At 38.4% G+C, this 20,600-nt stretch overlaps 2 long non-coding RNA genes across 2 annotated transcripts; one reads left to right on the top strand and one right to left on the bottom strand.

Moving 5' to 3' along the window:
• Positions 1 to 9,232: 9,232 nt before the first annotated feature.
• LOC141558876 (uncharacterized) lies at positions 9,233 to 14,013 on the bottom strand. The gene is made up of 2 exons (XR_012487165.1): positions 13,698 to 14,013; positions 9,233 to 10,424 (listed from the first exon to the last, which is right to left on the bottom strand). It is a non-coding gene; the product is annotated as an uncharacterized LOC141558876 (long non-coding RNA).
• LOC141558877 (uncharacterized) lies at positions 10,532 to 17,402 on the top strand. The gene is made up of 3 exons (XR_012487166.1): positions 10,532 to 11,273; positions 15,430 to 15,593; positions 16,760 to 17,402. It is a non-coding gene; the product is annotated as an uncharacterized LOC141558877 (long non-coding RNA).
• Positions 17,403 to 20,600: the final 3,198 nt, after the last annotated feature.

Consider the following 20,600-nt stretch of genomic DNA (forward strand, 5'->3'; position numbering starts at 1 on the left):
TCAGTGTGCAATTGCCCTGCATGTACAACCGGCATGTTTCAGAGGCAAGATTTTAATTGCCCAAGTTTTCCTGAAGTTCTAAATTCAATTACAACTTTTGCTTTTTTCTTATCTAAGGAAGTGAGGGACAAACACGTGAAGTTTGTATAAAATGATGAACATTCAATTCCTCAGAAACCATGAGCAGACAATGAGAAATCCTGAAAAGCTAAGTTTCCACAGAATGTTGCAAGTTTCCAGGTAATATAATATAATAATATTACTTAATATAATAAGTATCTCTGGCAATGAGCTTTCTGACAGAGAATTCTGATGGGGCGGGGGAGGGGGGCTGGGGGAGAGGAAGGGTGTTTAGAGGAAACACAGACTTAAACCTGCCGGGATCAATGACCCGGAGAAGGCTTTTCTTTACCGCTTGCTAATGAGATTCCTCCAAAGTATCTTCTCCTCCCAGAGAGGAGCCACAAGACAAAGCTCGAAAAGAGGGCGTTCCGACATTGTCCCGGGTACTGTTCCTCTAGCCAAATGCAAGTAGGAGGGGGACTAACTTAGAAAAGCTTTTTCTGCCTTGGGGAACTATGCGCTCCTTGGAGGGGGGAGCACGGTGCCTGTTTCTCATGAGAATCGAAAGCTGTATCTTTCAATCTCTCTCAATAAAACATTACACACTTGAAATTGAGTTAGGGGTCTTGTTTCTAACAGTAGGAGCTACCTGACTTCTTAGTCGGTTACAGAATCTTTGAAAAATTGAGTTAGGGGTCTTGTTTCTAACAGTAGGAGCTACCTGACTTCTTAGTCGGTTACAGAATCTTTGAAAAACAAATTTGAGGCAGATTGGGCTGAGTGGTGCTGCCCCTGGGGTGAGGGCTTGGAGGTCCAGCCACCAGGCCTTGCATCTACCCCCAACAAGGTCATGGTTAGGTATGACTTCGAGGAACAACAATAGCGCCTTACCCTGGAGGCGAAGTTCCGAGAGCAGCAAACTGGCCTCTACCATCTATCTGAAAGAAGTCCCGGAGCTGGAGATCAATCTAGATGAGCTCCTGGGCTCTTGGAGGACAGCACTTGGGCTACCCTCATCAAGGAGCTGTTGGTTGACTTTTATAAACCCCTTGAGATCTCCCTTCATCTCTGACCCACTAGACAAGATCCAAAAGCTGAGCTTATTTCAAAAGAAGTGAGTCCCGCTTCCCTCGACTTCACCTCCTTAATTGAGGTTACCCAGCAGGACAATACCTGTGCATCCTAAGGCTCCCAGATCTCATAGTTACAGCAGGACTTGAGGTCTGCTTGGTGCCCCCCAGGGTCCTTCAAACCTTTTCTCGGAACTTTTCTCCCCACTCCCACCTGAGTTTCCCTTTGGGTTTTTACTCATTGTAATTAAGCTGAGGGATTTTTTGTCTCCAACCTGACATTCTCAATTATCCCCAGCCTTCCCAACACACCAAGTCAACAATTAGTCCTTGGGCCCCAAAGATCAAATTCCCAGAGCTCAATGTGGGTGTAAAGACTGTGTCCATGGAGTTGCAGGAACCAAATGGGCTGTGAACTGGTATTCCAGCCTCCTCTTCAAGCAAGGACATTGCTGTAGTTTAGGAGGGGAAAGGATTGCAAGTTAGCACCTCACCCCTATTTCCCAATTTTAGAGGGCTGAGGAGGAGGAGAGAAGGGAATTCATGGACCAGGGCCACAGGCCTAAGGGATTCTGCTGGAAGAGTCTGAGGAAAATGGGATATTTGCCCACGGATCCTGAACCTGGAGTTGGGAGGGCGATTTGAGTGACTCTGGAAACCCCCTCTTTGTTGCTGAGCTGCCAAAGTCCAAGTGTCTGGAGAGGAGAGTATTGAGGTTGAAGAGCCCGGTTAAGGATGGAAGGGATTCCCCTCCTTGTCAATGAGTTCCCACTTCTTTTAGGTTCAAAAAAAAAAGAGAAGTAATCTGAAGCACTGGATAGTAGGGACAGTACTGGCTGTGCAGAGGCCTTATGTTTGCCAGTTTGTTTCCACTGGCTGCAAGGTTGATGTTTGATCTTCATTCTGGAAGAAGCCATGACATCAGGGAGGTGATAACATGATGCTGAAGGCCACAGATAGTGGGGAACCATGGGCGAAGCATAAAACCCTTTAGTCCAGTAAGGAACCCTGCTGATGTGTCTGGTTTGGCTCCCTATCCCCCAAAAGGTGTCTCAGCCTTCCTGAAAAGTCAGGAGACATGACAACCTATGTTGGACTTGAAGCAAAGTTATGCTAACATGATAAGGAAACATCTGCACACAATAGCAAATTGTATAGTCCCACATGTGCAGTGCTCTTTAATCATGTAAGTGTATTACATAAGCACAGGGTATATAAGGCTGAGGATTTCTTTGAATAAATGGACTCCTGCTTGACTATCCCTCTGAGTCCCACCTCTTTACTCCTCATCCAAAATCAGGGCTTGGGTTGGCACCAAAGTCCTCCTGTGAACACATCTGGACAACATGACATGCAAGTGAATTGGACTTGAGTGAAGACAGGTTGTACAAGGCATCAGCTTCACTTTCTCCTCCAGAACCATCTGCAGCCAGTGGTCAGATAGAGATCAGAAGGACTGGCAGAAAGTAAGTGTTGTATCCCCTAGTGCTTGCTTAGGAAACACTCTGTCATCATCTTCTGGTCTGTAGGGAAGAGAAGCATCTGTCAATAATCTGGAGCCTCTGCCTTCCTCATGGGCACTGGGGTGGATGATCTGAGCAGGATTTTGAGGCTTATCTAGAACTGATCAGGGTTTTTTCATTCCTTCATCTTCTCCTTCCCCAAGGGCTCCCCTCCCATTTCTGGGATGTTCCACCAGAATCTGCCTTATTCTCGCCTTGAAGCAGCTAATACTGGAACCACTTTTCTAATCTGAGCCTGTTTGCATTCAGTTTCATGATTAATTTCTCTTTCTTTTTGATAAGAGAAGCTCCTACAAAGAATCTTACCATTCTTCTTTATCAGCATGTCTCTTTCCTGGTTCTTGATTTAAGCCAAGCAGGGACTGCTAGAACCCTTGATATCCTTGGAGAAACCTGGCTTGTGGAAGTAACAGATGATGATATACCCACAGGCCTATGTGAAGAAGTAAAGGGCACTCTGCTTGATGTGATACTCCATTAGTTGGTCCATGAAATGATTTTCTCCTTGGACAAATCTCCTTAAACAGAAGACAATTTCCAGGAAGCCCTGAGTAATGTTCAGAAATAGATTCTGGGGGCAGCTAGGTGGCGCAGTGGATAGAGCACCAGCCTTGAATTCAGGAGGACCCAAGTTCAAATCTGGTCTCAGACACTTAACACTTCCTAGCTGTGTGACCCTGGGCAAGTCACTTAACCCCAGCCTCAGGAAAAAAAAAAAAAAAAGAAAGAAAGAAAAGAAATAGATTCTGGACCTGTCCATCTTTGATGAAGGTCAGTGTCTTTTACATATTGGCCCATATGCAAGTTTAGCAATGTTCTTTTTGGATATTCAGGATAGATGGTGGGGAGAAATTGTTCTGCAAACAACCGGCAGAGCAGTACACACTGATTGGCCTTTGGTGTCAGTGAATCTCTTGTGATAGGGGATTCAATAACTGTAAAATAGCCCCTTTAACCTGGAATCTCATTCTCTGTAGCACTGGCTGACAACAGGTTGGACTCCGGCTTGGATATGGCTGCAGAGTCTTCAATGGTCAACATGAACTCATTGACCACCACTAGTGGTATTCCCCCTCATCACATCTTCCAGGGCTTTCCATTCTCCAGGCTTAGTATTTGGGTGGGGGGCCTCCTCTCCTCACTTAGCATTGGCTTTACCAGTGCTCCTGGGTCCAGGTTAAGGGAACTGTAGCTGCTGGCACCCAGATAAATAAAGGAACATTTGGTACCAATGAAGCACTGGTAGAACCAGTGCACTAACAATGCTACTGTAGGGGGCAAGTATGGCGAAGCTTATCTTCCAAATTGGAGACTTTCCCTTTCTCCAATATAAATTTAGGGAAATGGATAATGATAAAAGTTTTTTTCTTTGATCGTTTGTAATTTCCACCTGAAATTACTCTGACTGTCTCTGAGTAATAGGAAAAATGAAAAAAAGAGATTGGACTCAAAGATGCCCAACAGCATTAATGGTCTCATAGCAAAAGAGGCTCCCACAGCCTTGTGGGATATTATAATAACACAGACTCCTAGTATAATTGACCTTGTAAGTCAATTCAACTTCACCCTGGCAAGCCTGCTGGAGTAAAGCAGAGGTCTCCAATTCTGTAGGTAAGCACCACATTTTAGAGAGAGTTCAAACTTCATCTGCAGCTCATCCAAGGTTACATGGCTAAACTCAAATGGCCATCATGAGTCTAGTAGGCTAAGAAGACCCTCAATTTCTCCAGCTTCTTGGCTAGAAGCACTAGGATCTATGTCTTCTTCTACCTGATGGTGGGGCTGTTGGCTCAGGACTGGATGAATGGGATTCTCCTAACCTTAGGTAGCTGCCTGTTCCCTGAAGACCTTTGGCATGAAGCTATAGGGTTAGAATGTAGATTTTGGCCTGTAAGAGCTCTGCCATAACCTTCCCTTTTGCTAGGAAGTGTTTAGAGGAGCACCCAACACAAGGAACTTCCCAAAAATCACAATTCATTGCAATATGTTGTAATAAGCTTAGATGGTTCATTCAATGATCTTTTTTCACTTGACCAAAGTAAAGGCATTGAGTTTTTGAACAGTGAGAATTTTGAACTAGTAAAACATCAAGAACCATCATCACAACCAAAAAATGCCTTCTTAAAACCACCCAGAAATGATTGTCTCAATGGAAGGAATGCAACACAAGGATATTCATGTAAACTCTGGAACACCAGCCAAAACCCACAAATGGGAATAAAGAACTCACAAAAACAAAGACATTTCACTTAACAGAAGAAAGTTTCCTGTCCTCTGGAGGTGTGTTGAGGTCCATCTTTTTTGAAGAGACAGCAAAGACTCTATCTAAAAATCAATGAGGATATAATCTTTTTTGTTGTTGTTTCTGTTTTCCTTTCCGTTTTAGACACATACACACACAAACCATGAAAAAGAAAAAGCAACAAAAAAGGTGAAAATACTATGCTTCAATCCACATGGTTTGTGGATGCCCTTCTGGTTTTGTTCCCTCTGCCATCAGTTCAAGTAAGTCTTTCCAGACAGCCTTCTTTTGAGATAATTCTATGGGTTGTCTTCACTGGTGAAGCCCCACCTCCCTTTATTTTCTCCAGAACTTTGTATATATTAATCAGTGTTTTCTCCACCTTTCTCACAAGAGAATAGGAGCTCCTTGGAGTTGAGAGTTCTTCCTCCCACTCTATTTAATTCAACACAAAGTTAATGATTGTTTGTTAAGTATGATCAAAGTACCTGACTTTTTTGTGTGCTAAAAAAAAATTAGCTTGCACTTTGGAAAGTTCTATTCTTCTGGAAGTAGAACTGGGAGGAGAGGTGGAGTTCACACAAAACTCCTATACAAGTAAGCACAATGAATTTACTAAGCAAATACAGAGGGAAATTGGTTTTGTCCTTGGATCCCTGAAACCTAGTGTAGGGGCACAGTAGTCAGTCAGTCAATTAGCATTTGGAAAGTGCTCACTATATGCCAGATCCTGGGTTAACTGCTGAGGGGACAGGGAATGGCTTTTGCCTTGAAGGAATGATCCCTATTGATAAAGGAACTCACCTTTAACCTAGTGATATGGAAGGGACTTGAGGCTTCCCTGGAATCAGGAACTCTGGGGTAAAAGAGCTTCCTCTATCAATGCAAGTTGGCACTTCCTTTCCCTCCCCATTAAACTGTTATAGCAGTTTATCTGCTATATTTATAAAAGTTTTCTTAGAACCTTGAGAGGTGACTTGACCAGGGTCACACAGATAGTCTTTTTAAGAGACTGAACTATAATGCTGGAGAAACTCAGACAAGGTAGAGATTAGAGAGTTTTTCATATTTTATTTGAGAGGGAGAAATTATGCTGTGGGAAAAACAGGATCCATGTTACCCCCAACAGCTGAATTGGACTCATGTCTCAAAGCATCCAGTAACAAGTGAAGAATTCCAGGGATTCTTATAGGGCTCCAGCAATCAGGGGAACAAAGCAGGGTGGGGTTACAGCTCTGGTGAGCAGGAACTTCCAGGAACAGACCATAATTTGGTTCTGACAGGTTAGGGGTAAGGAAGTATCATAAATCCTGATAAATCTAGAGTTGGTTATACATAGCCAGAAATAAACAGTTCTTGGTCTCAAGGAATATTCTTTCTATTGAGTAATCTGTGTGAATGTCTGGTGCTAGGAAACAGAAGTGGAATATGGAACTTTCCCCCTTGTTCTTCTCTAGAAACTTTTTACCTTGAGATCCATTGCTGGAACTCTATCTTTCCAGAAATCAGCAGGAGTCAGGATCACTAAATGTCTTTATTCTAGATCTTTACCGTCACCTCCAACGCCAGGTCACGAGTGCAAGTGAGCGTGAGTTCCACCACCCAAGTTTCTCTTACTCCTCCCACACAAGTCACTTCCCTCTCTTTGTCTCACCAAGTGAGGTTAATAGTAAATTTGTTTCCACTGTGTTTGGGACAAGACCTACCCAAATTGACTACTCAGAGATCAGTCATAGAAAGAAGAATTATTTATTAGAATCTCGAGAAGCGGACTCCATCCTGGTCTGAGCCAAATTTCACAGCAGGATAGGGCCAGAGCCTTGAAAATGCTTATAGCTTTTATACATTTCAGACAAAGAACCTTCAAAATCCTGCCCTCTATATGTTGTGATTGGTCACCTAAGTCTACTGTACTCCTAGTTGGTCAGTGGAATGTATTAGACAAGGTGAGATATATAGCTTCTTTGGCCATGTTGGACAATGGGATGTTGTTTAGGCCTTATCTAAAATCACGTGATTCTGGAGAAGCTGAAACTGAGGCCTAATAGGCATGGTCTAATTTAGTGAACAGTCTCTGATCAATAGGTGCTGTAAGATCTTCACCCTTTTCCCACACAACTCTTTTATATGAGTTTTATTAATGGACCCCCTATTAATGGACATACTAGAAGGCTCAGTTGTGTGCTGTAATGCCTTATTAAAGAAAGCGTGGAAAAAATGACAAGCAGGATGGTTTCAGAAAAACCTGGGAAGATTTATATAAAATGATGCAAAGTGAAGTGACCAGAAAGCACCAGCTTTGTATGTTCAGTACATTGTATACAATAACAGAACAGCAATACAATACAAAAACAGAACAACCATACAAAACAATAATAGAACTACAGTCTATTGTGAAAGGCTTAGCTGCTCTGATCAATATAATGATCTAGGACAATTCCAAAGAATTCAAGATGAAAAATGTAATCCACATTCAGAAAAAGAACTGATGATTGCACATGGAAAGAATTTTCCCTATTATTTTTTTCCCCTGAGACATGGTTAATATGGAAATGTTTGTATGACTTCCCATTCATAACAGTACCATTTTACTTCCTTCTCAATGGCTGAGAAAGGGCATCAAGACAAAGAATTTGAAATTCAAAATTATTTTTAAAAAGGAACACTTTCAAAATAACATTTTATACCAATAAGTCACCTAGTTCACTTTGGACAGAGAGAAAAAAGGAACACCTTAAAAAGAAAGTCCTTAAATTCAGCAGAGGTGAAAAAAAAAGAGCACCTTCTAACCCAAAGATTGATCTGGGAGCATAGAGAGGAAAAGCCAAAGCAGGTTTCACAACAAATAGAAAAGATAACCAGAATTGCAGATAGATATTGCTTAGATTAAATATTACTCATCTTAAGTTAAAATAGCTATAGGAATCTCTTCAGCCTCCCAATTGGTCTCCTTGCTTGTTATCTTTTCTTTTTACATCTTTCACAGAGCAACATCTTCCTAAGACTATGTCACTGTCCTATTTTCCAATCTTCAGACACCCTCCACTGTTCCTTGGGTAAAAATACAAACTAGCATTTTAAGCTCTTCATTTGGCTTCATCCACCCTATCTCTCCAGATATTTCATATTATCTTCATACCCTCATCATTAAATTCAAACTTGACTATTACTAGTTTCTTATTTATTTTCCACTCCCCTCTTCTCTTATGGGAACTCCTAAAGAGAAGGGGTGATTTTGATCTTTGTCTCCCAAAAGCCTTAGCACAATACCTGTGATACAATAGGTGCTTAATAAATGCTTATTGAATTAAACTGAAGATTAAGCCCTAAAAAAATTGTTGGAAAATTTTTGAATGTTTAACTTGTAGATGAGAAGACTTGGGGGAGGGACACCATGAGAGCTGACTTCAAATACTCCAAGGGCAGTCATCCATTGGGATAAGCTGTCCTCTGCTTGACCACAAGAGAAAAAAGGCATCATAAATGGTGACTGACTTGTTAGTCACCATTGTAAACTTCCCAAGACCACCAAATATTTTAGTGTTTTGTACATGGAACTTGCTCCATAGTTATTGGTTGTAATGAACAGATTACTCTTACCATCTACCAGGAAGTTGTCTGTTTGCACCAGAAAGTACTTTCAATGTTTGGACTGTATTTTAGTTTTTAGTACTTTTCCTTTAGGAGAAAGAGACCTCTCCTCTGAAAAGTTGTTGCAGAAACTATGGCCTATTGGCCAAGGAATAGTCAGAATATAGGATCTCTGATTCTGCAGTTATGAGGCTGTGCTAAAGGCTAAGGCCATTTGCCTCACAATGATGGTCTTGTCTCCTTGCTCCTGTGAAGAAACAGAAGAGGCATCTGGGGCCAGAAAGCAAGAAATCCAGGGTTCAGGCTCACCAAGTTCTGTTCACCTGTGACCAGCCACCATAACAGGCATAAATTCAAGGGAGGGAAATCCATTTAATTGGGTGCTCATCCCTGCCCCTACCCCCTCAATTCTCTTCACTCTAAATCTGAGGAAGACAGCTTGAATATAGACTGGAAAGCAGTCAACTTAAGATCACAAAGATTTATTAGGAGCTTATTAAGGATTATTATAAGGATATTATTAAAGATTTGTAGATACAAAAACGAAAAAGACATGACAGTCAAAGTACATTCAGCTTAGCTTGCTTTATGGGCCATGATGACAGTAGCTCTTCAGTCAGGTAAAATTCCTTGTGTCCCTTCACCTTAGATCGAGAACTCCTCTGATCTAGCCTCTAATATTCTTTCTTCACCTATAACCTTGCTTTATTGAAGAGTCATATAGGGAGTCCTTTGGATACATTGACAAAGCAAGATGAAGGATTTTATTAATGCCTGTCATACCATGGTATTCATATTCTTCAAATAATTCAAGATCCATATTCCTCACATAACTGAGAATGTCATTTAACTTAGAGATAATCAGACATCTAGAAACCTGAAATTCTTGGATCTGGTATTTAGTATCTCAGATCTCCCAAAATGTCAATTAGATTGTCTCTGGTGTCAGCTAGCTGTCCAGCCAAACGTCTCACAAGGGCAGATAGCTGTCCCTAGAAGACAACCAGATTTTTTTTGTGGGGGAAATGGAGAGGAGGAGGGGAAGAGAAATAGTCAGATCTATTTCTGGTCAGTCTGATGTCCCTGTGGAAATAATGAGGAAGGGAGGGAGGCAGTTAGGTAATTTCAGGAAGAAAAAATGTGGATCTAAGTCCAACGGATTTTCTTAGACCCACCCATGCAGTGAAGTTCTTATTGATTCAAAGCAGGGAATTCACATGACTGTTGTTCCCTTCTCACCAATAGTGGCAATGTTTGGTCTTCTGTGAGTAATGTTGACATTAGGTCAGTTGGTATACCTGAAAAGTCTGGGGCCTGGGACATCAAGGGCTGCAGGGGGCATGACTGCTGGGGGGAGGGAGGTTGTTGTGGGTAGGGCTGTTGGGATATGGAAATTTGGGAAAGTGGCTGCTGCAACTGATGTGGGGACTCCTGTGTAAGTGAATAATCATTTGGGTTTAAGTCTTGCTCCTGAATATACAGTGGTGGCTGTAGTCCCATTCTGAAGGAGCTATGTATGTTATCTGGCCAGTTCTCTGGTCCTTGGGTGCCTTGCAGGGCCAATGAAGATGCCCCCTGGTTGGAACTTCCATGGAACATTGGCCTGGAAAGGGCACAAGATTGAAGATCAATTGATGATCCCATGGTTTGGGAGGAGACAGAAGGATGGCTTGTGGAAAGGCCATGTCCATACAAATAAGCAGCCTCAGTGGTTGAACTTGTACTCCTCTCAAAAGAACAGCCACTCCTTGTGTCAACTTCCCAACTTGGGTCACCTGCCCAAAATGGGCAGGTGAACATATTGGGTGTTGAAAGTTCTTGCTCAGAGAAATTCTCTTCCAGACTTGGATCTCGAGATACATCTTCCAGGCATAAGCTGGTAAAAGCCTCAGATGCTAGCCTTCTTTGTTTAACTCTCTTATTCTGAAACCACACCTGAATAGGGAAAAGAAATGGAATGATTAACTGACTTCAATTACATTTTTATCTTATCATAAAGAGATCATAAAGATTTGTTTCTTTAAAATGTCACTTAACTTTCCAGACCAGTTGGTAAGACATTTCTCTTTTGGGCAGATTTCTCTATCTGATTAAAAGAAAGCTTCAAGGATCTCTTCAATTTGTCATGGGACACATTCCCATCCCAACCCTACTTGGCCCCATTGGTCTTTATCTTCTTCCTAGAAGCATCCTCATTCTCTAGACTTTAGAAAAAAAAATTGTCTAAGTCATGATTCCTTCCTGTAATTTTCTCTTTCTCTAAATTGCAATCATTCTCTGGGAGCAGGATTTCTTGGGGAGTTTCTGGGAGCAGCCTTAGTTTCAATTCAGTTTCATAATCCCAGATGCAGCCAGGAGTTAAAGTCCAGGTCCTTTATTGTGTCATTCAAATATTGTCTCTTCCAAATTCTTATCTCCTTTACTTGGGGCTCAGCTAGTTTTCTGGAGGCCTTCCTCTCCTCAGAATGTCTCCAGGCAGCAGAAATGTAGACGTGGGAATGAATCAGACTCCGTCTCCAAGGGATTGTGGGTTTCTGCCTTGTGAATCTCCCAGAAGTCAATCTTAATTCTGAATCTCCTAAAGTCCCTAGAACTCTGAGAGCTTCCTGCTTATATGTTGTCTACTGAGAATACACCAATCATTTCATCACTAGGAAACCATTATTTGTTGTAGGACTCAGGTCCTCCTGACTTCAGGTCTGGTGCTCTACCCACTGAGCTACCTAGCTGCCTTGGAGAATTGAACTCTTTTGACTTACAAGTACACTATACACAGGAATGTTGGTAAGCATTGAAATTTTCTTTCTTTCTTTCTCCAATTCTAGGATATGGGTTCTTTTGAAAATGGAAGTTGAGAATATCTGTTTGTTTTTTCATCAACATTATATGTTTTATATATATATATATATACTCAGAACCAGAATCTAAAGGAAAAGAAGGAAAAGAATTGGAGAGTTAGTTTATAGCAATAGGAACATTTCTTCAACTTGCTAGATCAAATTAGGAATAAGAGACTGAGATGTCAGATCAGTCAGCAGGGACCACAACTGGGCTTTTTGTTCAATCTCCCTACCCTTGGTTTTCCTAATATTGTTTTCTCCCTATCTTTACCCACTGCTTCCACCTTTTCCTCCTCCTGCACTCTAAGTATTGCAAAAAGTCAGTCTTCAGGTCCCTACAGTGTCCCTTGCCTCTGTTCCTTCTTTTCTCTTCCTACTACTTCTAGGCTCAATTTAGTTTTTCATTATTTCTGACTTTCATGTTGTAGCATTCCCCTAAATAGACATCCCTACTCCAAATGACCCAATATACTCTGCCCGATGTAAGCAAAGAATTTAATTATTTCTTCCCTTCTTCCCTTCCAAAAAAAAAAAAAGCCAACTTTTATTCACTCTTCATTGCCTTTAAGAGAGAAGAAACAGAATAGTGAATATTGATGGCAAGTCAATTAATTATCCTCACCTCAATTTCTTTATTTACAAAGGAGTAGAAATAGCTGACCTCTAAAGTTCTTTCAATTTCCCCCATCTATAGTAATTGTCTGACCAAGTTCCTTAACCTGATATTCAAGGTTCTAAATAATTTGGAATCAAACTACCTGTCCAGCTTTCTCCTATATTCTCCACTCAGTTGAACAACCAATCTCCCATTCTCCAACCCCAGTGATTTAGCTCGGGTATTCTCTATACCTAGTGAACCCTAACAAAACTATTGGCAGGTAAGCTTCCTCCCTTCCTTTCCATTTCCTCCATGATGACTGCCTTCACCATTGCATTTCTGAGTGGCAATGATCTTGGCTTCTTCAGTGCTCATTCTGACCTCCTTCACTTGTAGCATAATTATATCAAATTATATCAGTTCAGTTATAGGTTCTCTCATTTCTAAAATAATGGGATTGACCTGAATTATGCTTAAGATCTCATCCAGCTCCAAATGTATAATTCTATTTCAGACTGAGGTTATTTCCATGTGTTTAACCTCCTGCCTTCTTGCCCTTACAAGCTTTGCCCTAGATATGGAATGTATTCCCTTTCTACCTCTACCTCCTAGATTCCAATCTCTCTACTAGTTGTACTAGTACTACTAAATTACCATAATATCCACTATTACCTCAAGGCATCCTCAGAAAAATTCTGGTTCTCTTATTATCCTTATTTTACAGATGGCAAAGGGAGATGAAGTGACTTTCTCAGCATCACTCCACTATGTGTTAAGAACAGGAACTCGGGTCATTCTGAGTCCCAAATTGAGCACTTTCCACAATGCTATTTAGTTGATGTTTTGAGTTTGGTACCTTCTCTACCCCAATCCATATATTTTAGAGGGAAGTCTTCAGATACTCAGATTTTCCTAGCTCTGGAATCAGCTCTATATTCATTGAGCCCTTCTACTCCCTTTCCCCCTCTGAAGAGACAGTGTATCATTTCTGTACACCATACAAATATATATATATATATATATATATATATATATATATATATAAAATCTCTAAAAACCAATTTAATCAATCCCACAAGATTTCAGTAAAGTATTTCACTTAACTGGACTAATTTGATATAACTTTTTTAATTCATCAGGAAAAGGAATTCATCCAGGTCAATGACTGCTTTAACCATTTTTTAAAAAAATGTTTTTGAACATCTTATGCTCTTTCAACAATGTATTGACAACTTCAAGACATTGTTTCCCTTCACCCTTCCAAAAAAAGAAAAACAAAAAACAAAAAAAACAAGAAAACGTTTCACTCCTCATTGCCTTTAAGAAAAAGGAAATAAGGAATAGTGCGTGTGGAATCAAAGTTCTTTTGAACCCTAAGGATAGAAAGCACCCTCTTTCAAATAATACCACCAGTTCTTTTTAGGAGTTTGTGGTCTTCTTGGGATTTATAAAAGGCAAACTGCTAAACTTGTCCTGGAATTGTAGGATAAGGGAGAGAAGCAAAAGAGAAGAGAGATTGATTCCAGTTTATAGTAAATCTCAACAGAACTCTTTCACAGTTGACTATAAGGGTTTTAATAAATATACTAAAAGATTTAGCTCACTCATTTATTCATTGACCTTTCCCTCCCCCCCCCCCCCCAAGAGGCAAAGATGGTAGCATTGTGTATTAGAGCAGAAATTGAGAGGGAATTTTGAAGTGGTAAAAATATTCTAAAATTAGAACAATTCACTATTTTCCAAATGAAGAAAAAACAAATTCATTCTTACCATAAAATACCATATAGAAGTTCTCCTATCATCCCATAGAAGAGTAACTTAATTTCAGTCAGGTTTTCAGGAAAAACAAAACAAAACAAAACAACAACTTGTCACTTATAAATAGAATCCAGCTCTTTCTCCTCTGGTGTTGGGTTGGTGGCCATCTTGCTTAAGAGAGTTTAAAGATCAGATTCAAATGGTAGGAAATAAAGGAGAAGTACTGAGGCTTGGAATATTTATACTCTCCCTTCAAATTCCAACCCAAGGAAACTGAAAGCTCTGCCTCCTTTTATTTTCCGTGATGTTCTCCAAGGTTTGATCACCAAATAAGTATCTCCTGCCTGGGCTAAAACCAAAGGTTTTACACCCCTAGAGGGGTGGGCCTCTTATCTACCACTCAGGAAAAACAAGTGTTAACTTGAATTTCATTGAACCCCCCTCCCCCATCCAACAACGGAAACAAGTTTCTTGGAGGAAAGTTGATGCTGGCATCTGGGTAGCTTTGTGGATGGGCGGGTGGGGGGGGGGAAGGGAGGGTTCAGACTGACTAATCTTCAGGGATTCAAATCTGACCTCAGATACTAACTTGCTCTGAGGCCCCAGGCAAATCACTCAACCCTATTTGCCTCAGTTTTCTCAGTTGTAAAGTTAGCTGCAAAAGGAGATGGCAGCTCCTCCAGTATCTGCCAAAAACCTCTAATATCATCATGAAGGTAGGACAGGACTGAAAAAGAGAAAGTGCCTCCTATTATTTAAGGGGATCTAGGAATTTCTGAGATAACTGAAAACAGAAGAGCAGTTCCTATTCCTCCAGTTCTGAAGCCTTGTTTTACAAGGCTGGAAGCAGAAAAAAGAGAGTTGATGTGGGGGAAATGACAAGACTTCATGATCACAAAGGTAGGCACTTTCCCTCCAGAAATTCCCTCTACTACTTTATCTCTGCATGTGGGCAGGTGCGTGCACATACACACACACACACACACACACACACACACACACACACACACATACACACTCAATCCCAAAAGATGGACAAACTTGACTTTTGTTCCCAATTTAATACACAATTCTTAAGTGACTCATAAATATTTTTATTTTTGTTTTTTATTCAAAGGAAATTTTACAGTGAGATAGTAATTTTTAACTTTATTTTTAATTATTTAATAAAATAAACATGTCAATAATATAATAAAAGATTGTACAGGAAACTGCAAATTCACTATGAACAACTTATTACTTTCAAATATACAACCAAATTATCATAAATTTTCCCCCTTTTTTTCTAATCATTTTTTAAAATCATTGAGTTCATCATTTCTTATAACACAGTGGTATCCCATCATAATCATATATCACAGTTTGTTCAGCCATTCCCCAACTGTTGAGTAGCCCTGAAATTTCTAGTTCTACATGTAAAATGTATGGGATTGCCTGTCATGGGGGGGAGAGAGTGGAGGGAGGGGGGGGATAATTTGGAAAAATGAATACAAGGGATAATATTATTAAAAAAAAAAAAAAGAAATTTCTAGTTCTTAGTCTTTGCAAAGTGTTGCTACAAATATTTTTGAATAAATAGGTCCTTCCCCTCTCCTCATTGCTGTTTTTTAAAAAAAATCTCTTTGGCATACATATAGTCTAGTAGTGGTAAGCATTAACATTTTGATAAAACAAAAAATTAACCCTTTTATGACAAATTGATTCCATATTAATAGACATCATTACATTTCTTCTCCTTGTTCAGGTTTGGTTTCAAAATAGAAGAGCCAGACAATAGATACAACCCCCAAAAAATCAGGTATCTGAGGCTTCCACAAACTTAACAAAACTGATATGCCCAGAAGATGTATCTCCAAGTACCCATCTGCCTACCTATTATCTCTACCTTCCAGAACTTAGTAAGATAAAGTAGGTGAAATGTTTTATAAACTTTTAATTGCTGTATTTGTCTTTATTAAAATTCTTTTCCAGATTTGAGTTTCTGAGGCACTAACATTGATATCTCAAGGAAATATATCACAATAAATTGAAAGTACATTCTTCAGAGAAATCATCTGCACTCCATTCCCTCCATGCTATTGGGAAGAACACAGTTTTTACTACAGCATGGCTATACAACTAATTTTCCCCCTGGCAATCAATGGATTGGTCCCTAATACAAACTTAAGATTTCTCACTATACTTTAAGAGCGTGGAGTTTTTGGTTTTTTGGTTTTTTTTTTTTCCTGAGAGTTCATTCTGAATTCCCTGTAGTGGGATAAGTAAAAAACCTGAAGTTTACAAGTGTTAATAGTTGCCTTAATTTTAGCTTATTTAATTATAAATTCTTCTCAACCTTTTACTTCCTTCACTCCTTGTTTTTCCATTCTTGGTTTCTACAAATCCTAAACCTTTGATCAAAGCCACCATTTAGCTTTTATTCTAGAATTGCATAGTTACCACCTCCTTTTGCCAAAGAACAGTTGTGTTACATATGATCTAATCTCAAGTACTTATCCTACTCAGAAATACTTTCATTTAATCTAAATACTAAATTCTAGAGGGGTTTTTTTTTTTGTGTTTTTGTTTTTTGTTTTTGTTTTTGTTTTTTTTTTTTGCTCCAAACTCGCCCCACGCACTCCTTTTGGCAATTGGTGTTCTCTTCCACTTTAATAATTGAATCCACCTGTTGGAGAGACCTTTCCCAGTCTTACTTGAAAATTCTCTACATATTCACCCATTCTCTCCAGTTTTTGAGCAGGACATAGTCCTTCTTTACAAGATCAACTGACTCTATCCCCAGTTCCTGCTCCATCCTAAAAATTGTCCTACTAAACTTTGCTCATCCTTCCAAGCTATCATCTCTAGCTTTCCTTTTTATTGCCAACTTCCTAAAAAGAGGCATTTATGCTCGATATCTTCATTTTGTTCCCTTCATTCTGGTTCCTGACTTTACTGATTGACTAAAATTAATTTCTACAGTTTCCAGTGATCCCTTCATTTGTCAAATCCAATAGCCTTTACTTATAATGACACTACATATATGTGATGCTTATAGGACACTAATAGTCCTCAACTGTTTGATCTCTCTGCAGATTTTTGACAGTAACTACCTGTATACAAGGACAACTAGATGGAACAGTGGAAAGCCTCAACTGAGTATGAGAATACTCATCTTCATGAGTTTAAATTTGGCTTCAGACACTCAGACAAAGTACAGCCATGTGATCTTAAGCAAGTCACTTCACCCTATTTGCCTCAGTTTCTTCCTTCATCTGTAAAGTGAGCTACAAAACAAAATGGTAAACCACTTCAGTATCTTTGCCAAGAAAGTCTCATATGGGGTCACAAAGAATCTGAAATGACTAAACAACAATTTTAATAGAGAAAAGCAGATTGTTAGTACTAATGTGCTAAGTTTTTTTTAATTACTTTTTATTGACAGTACATATGCATGGGTAATTTTTTACAACATTGCACTCACTTGTACTTGCACTCACTTCTGTTCCAACTTTTCCCTTCCCTCCCTCCATCCCCTCCCCTAGATGGCAGGCAGTCTTTTACATAAATATGTTATAGTATATCCTAGATACAATATATGTGTGCAGAATCTAACAGTTCTCTTGTTGTAAACAGGAAGAATTGGATTCAGAAGGTAAAAATAATCTGGGGGGAAAAAAACAAGAATGCAAACAGTTCTAGTGTGCTAAATTTAATATACATTTTAAAAGCAAGTTGTAATAGAGTTTCATATACCAAAAAAAGACAAAATGATAGAAATGAAAAAATACTTGAATAATCATATATTAAATTGTTTTTGATTTCTTTGTTCCAGATCACGTCATAGTTTTATCAAACTTAAAACTTGAAAAGACCTTAGAGGCTTTTAACTTTGAACCTCTCTTTTTACACATGAGGTAAATGAGGTACCACATTGCTTCTTTTTCTTTTCTTTTGCTTTAATTGAGTACTGACACTGACCAAATTACTAAGCAATGAAGCATTCTACATTTACTTCCTTAGGTTTGGGAAAATTAATTTCTCCAATCCAATCCAATAAACATCTGCTATGTTCCATGGTACCTGTTAGGATTCTTACAAGTGCTAAGTCACTGGAATATATAGAATTATCTAATTTATCATGGTACTTAATAATTCTCTAGTTCAGTAATGTATTTACTAGAATTCCATGAGATTCAGACCTTTAAGAGAGCATACTTTTAAGGAGCTCCCACAAGCCCATTCTCTGGGAGGATATAAAAAGCCAGGATTCAGTCAAGAAGAACTTCAGGGGACTTCAGAGGAGAGGATTTCAGAAGATTCAGGGCCAAAGAGGACTTTGGGTGATTCAGAACTAGGTTTGACTTCCGGGAGATTCACAAGGCAGAAACCCACTATCCTACACTCTTGGAGGTAGAGTTAGATTCATTCCCATGTCTATCTTCCAGGGAACCAAGGAGAGAGAAAAGCCTCCAGAAAACTAGCCAAGCCCCAAGTGAAGGAGATAAGATTTGGAAAGAGACAGTAAAGGACTTTAACTTCTGGCTGGATTTAGGATTATTGAACTGAACTGAAACTAAGGCTGCCTCCAGAAGCTCCCCAGGAAATCTGCTCCTAGAGAATGATTACAATTTAGAGAAAAGACAACATTACATTTATCAATATAGTATTTGAAACAATTGTAGAAGACAAATTTGAAAGGAAGAAAATATTAAGACATAAAGAAATGAGAGAACATTGGGAAAAACCTGTATTTTGGTAGGTGGGATATATGAAGTTACTGAAGGAGATGTGTAAGAGCAGTTAAAGAGAAAAAGTATGCTCTCTTAAAGGTGTGAATCTCATGGAATTCTAGTAAATTACATTACTAAACTAGAGAACTGTTAAGTACCATGCTAAATTAGATAATTAGATCCATTCCAGTGACTTAGCACCTTGTAAGAATCCTAACAGTACCTAATATGTGACAGGTACCATGCTGAATCCTAGAGATAAAATTAATTATTAAAAAAAAAAAAAAAGTCTCTTCCCTCAAGGAGTTTACAATCTAATGGGAGAAGAGAAGACAACACAGAGAGTCAGGAAAGCAGAGGAGGGGGACACAGTAGGGAATATCTTGTAAAACAGAATTGAAAAAAACCAGTTTTGATGACTCTAACCACTTATTTTTCAGGTTGTGTTGCTTTTAGTTTGAATAGCAACATGATTATTTAAAAAAGAACATCATTAAGAATAAGGTTCTGTTTGGGGCTTTTCTTTCTTTGACTACTTTTTAAATAATCTCATCATTTTATTTACAGGTTCCAATTATTTTCACTCTATGGATCTCTCACAAGTATACATCTGACTATAAACACATGAACATAATACACACATAAACACATGAAACATCTGAATATTTCTTTGATTGCCTTATACACAACTCAAATTTGATATGTCTAGAATAGAACTAATGCATGAATATTGTGCTGCTCAAAACTTCCTTATTTCTTTCAAGGATACCTTGCCATTCTTTTAATATTCTATATTTATAACTTGAATCATGCTTTGTTCTTACCCCTCCTTCAGACCTCAAACCTAATTAATTTTTCTTTAAAAAAAAAAAAAAAAGGTTTAACATTTACTTTAAAATAAGTACAAAATAAGAAAAAAAAATTGTCATGTCCTCCTCCCTATGTTAGTATCTAGATCATAAGAGAAGATTTGATATAATATAATAAATTTCCATTTCAGGAAAACCTATATAATAAATATAATACATTGTTTTTAAAGCTATTCAACTTTATTCAGTTATTCAGTATTTAAAGCTATTTAACAAAACCTGTTCTCTGCTTTTGTTCTCTGCTGTGCATTTTTTATTTTATTTTTTTAAACCTCCTCCCCCCCAGAAGGCTACAATTAAGTAAGGATATAAAGACATATGTACATACATATATATATATGAATACACATGTAAATCTAAACACATATACATATATAGATATAGATATATTGATATCTATTAACATACACACACATACACATTCATACACATAGAGGTCTGATTATACTGTGCTTGTTTCCACTTGTCTGGAGGACAATTTCTCTGGAGGTCCATAGAATCTTCTTTCATAAGTCCAAGTCATTCCAGGTTTTTTCCTAAATTGAGCAGTTCATCCATTTCCTAGATCACAACAATATTCCAATCTAAGCATAAAATACCTGACAGGTTGCCTATGAAAGGTTTCCCTCCCCCCACCCATTCTTCTGCATTCTTTATATTCTTGACTGCATAGGTTTTATTTATACAAGAAAAATTTAAAATAACAAAAATTATCCATTTACCCTTCAACTTCGCCTTATAATATGATTTAAAGTGTGATTCTATTGAGTCTTCTTCCTTTACACCTTTTATCCCATGATTTCAGTGAAGTTACTGACCTTTTGTTCTTCTAATTGTTGTGATTTTAAAAAAAAATTTATTATTTTTTCTATCTCAATAAAAAATGCTTTTTAGTAATTTAGTAATTGAAATGACATTACATAAATAGATTAATTAAGTAAAGTTGTCCAATTTTTTTTATTATGTTGGTTTTGCCTACCCACAAACAACATTTCAATTACTTAGACCTAAATGTTTTTCTATAAAAAGCATTTTATATTAATGCTAGTACAGTTCCTGTGTCTGTTTTTTGACAAGTATACTGTTATATAGTGTTTAGTTATTTTATGCTGCCTACTTTTTAAAATTATCTAAAACAATATTGAATAATATGGCTGATATAAGCTTAGTATAGTTTCCTTTTTGTCATTTGATTAAATCTATTTTAACTTTAACTTTGTCTGAAATCACAATTACTCTACCTGCTTTTTTATATAATAAATTCTACTCCTGATCTTTATTTTATGTTTGTGTGTATCTTTTATTGCAACAGCATTTCCTGAAAGCAACATACT

The sequence above is a fragment of the Sminthopsis crassicaudata genome, chromosome 2 (assembly GCF_048593235.1).
Source record: "Sminthopsis crassicaudata isolate SCR6 chromosome 2, ASM4859323v1, whole genome shotgun sequence".
In the NCBI taxonomy this organism is placed as follows: domain Eukaryota; kingdom Metazoa; phylum Chordata; class Mammalia; order Dasyuromorphia; family Dasyuridae; genus Sminthopsis; species Sminthopsis crassicaudata.